This window comes from Cucurbita pepo, chromosome 8 (assembly GCF_057944985.1).
Source record: "Cucurbita pepo subsp. pepo isolate OVF chromosome 8, ASM5794498v1, whole genome shotgun sequence".
Lineage (NCBI taxonomy): Eukaryota > Viridiplantae > Streptophyta > Magnoliopsida > Cucurbitales > Cucurbitaceae > Cucurbita > Cucurbita pepo.
Window position 1 is genome coordinate 6,607,004 of NC_141805.1, and position 2,039 is coordinate 6,609,042.

The window sequence follows — 2,039 nt, forward strand, 5'->3', positions numbered from 1 at the left end:
TGCCATTATCTGATCTTATAGTCTGAATCAAGCATGCACTTTCATTCTCAACTCTGGCTTTCAATTTCAAAATACGCCCACTACTTCTAGCTTTTACTTCAGCAAGAATATCCAACACATTCTCGTTAGATCATAAATAAAAACAATGTAATAAAGATTACCATTTAATGATGTTGTTCGTTGACGACCACAAAGATCAGTATGAACCAGCTGCAGTTTTTTCGAGGCTCTCCATGAATGTTTAGGAAAGGGTTGCCTATGTTGCTCCCCAAAATTACAAGCACGGCAAAGAGGAATGTAATCATTAATGTCAGCGAGTCTTTTTACCAGCTCTTTGACTGCATCTAAAGCAAACCTCAATGATGAAAGTGCCCAAGTCTTTTGTGCCAAAACTCAGTGGCACTAGCTCTTGATATAAAGGTCATCTGCTCTCTCTCCATCGGATTTAGAGCAAAGCTTTTTCCTTTCATTTTGACATTGAACAAGTCTTTGCCACTACATCTCTAATCAATCACTGCTTATTCGCAAACAACACTTTATAGCAAGTTTAACGGTCCAATTTATGTTTTAAAATTCACTTTTGGGATCCTAAATAAAAGTCTATTTTCGCAAACAACACTTTATAGCAAGTTTAACGGTCCAATTTATGTTTTAAAATTCACTTTTGGGATCCTAAATAAAAGTCTATTTTTTTTTTTTTAGAGATCTTTTATCTTATAGCCATTTTCATCTTAAGTAAACTTTAAAAGATTTTCAAAGCATGCATGTAATAACAATCTTAGTCTTGTCATGTTTTAGAAGTTGTACTGTTAACATATATTTATCTGCTTTGACTCATTATATATCGTCGCCAATTTTACAATTTACTAGGGAGAGGTTTCCACACCCTTATAAAAAAAAAATGTTTCGTTACTCCTTCAAAATGACGTGGAATCTCATAGTTATATTTAAAAAAAACATATTATATTTGTAAAAATTATTTGTGCTAAAAATAATCTCTAGATTATCATCTATTACCCACTTGTCTCGAATGGTTCTATCAAATATTATTTTCTAACCATACAAACCACAATAATTTATTTTAAAAAGTATTTGATATCTTATTATCGAAGATCACTTCGTCTAGTTTGTAGGCCATTTGACATTTTTATAATACTTTAAAAAAAGACAAACTAATTAAAAACCCATCTCTTAAATCAATTCCTCACAACTTAATAAAGTAACTGAAAGAGTTAGGTGTTTCATATACAGCAATTTGTAAGGAATTTTTGTTTTAAAATACAACAAATTCCCAAACCCCATTTAAAAGACCCTAACCCTTCTCATAATTCTTCACAAGCCATCGCACAAACCTACAAACCCTTCAATATCTCTCCACCAATAGCTTCCAAGCTCTCTTCGCCCATTGCCCTCCTCCTCCTCCTCAACCTCCTCTTCTTCACTATGGTCAGCTCCACCTATGTCCCTTGCCCACCACTGCCACACAAGCCCACCACGTCAAGGCAGCAACCATCACTCCCCAAGTGCCCCAGGTACACCCTCAAGCTTGGCATCTGCGCCGACTTGCTGGACGATCTAGTGCACTTAGTGATCGGCTCACCACCAAAATCCCCATGCTGCACCCTAATCCAAGGCCTTGTTGACCTGGAAGCTGCTGTTTGCCTTTGCACTGCGGTGAAGGCCAGAGCCTTGGGTCTCAAGATTGACCTCTCAGTTTCCTTCAGCTTGCTTTTGAACTACTGTGGAAAGAAGGTTCCGTCCGGCTTCCAATGCCCTGCTTAAAACCAAATCCTTTCATTTCTGTTTCTTGTTTCTTCTTCAATTTTCCATTTCAATGTCGTGTTTAAATAATCAGTTTGGTCATACGTCGTGTTATGATGGGTTTGGAAATCTTCTCAGAATTCCACCATCATTTTATAGTTTCATTACAATGCAATGTAACATAATGGTACGTAGTTTTTTTTTTTTTTCAAATGAACAACGTTGTTCGTCTATTCTTGTGTGTTATTACAAATTTGACGATGTATATGTTTGAAACC

At 36.1% G+C, this 2,039-nt stretch overlaps 1 pseudogene; it reads left to right on the forward strand.

Annotated features, from left to right (window-relative positions):
* The first annotated feature begins 1,443 nt into the window (after positions 1-1,443).
* LOC147791450 (14 kDa proline-rich protein DC2.15 pseudogene) lies at positions 1,444-1,782 on the forward strand (annotated as a pseudogene).
* The last annotated feature ends 257 nt before the right edge of the window (positions 1,783-2,039 follow it).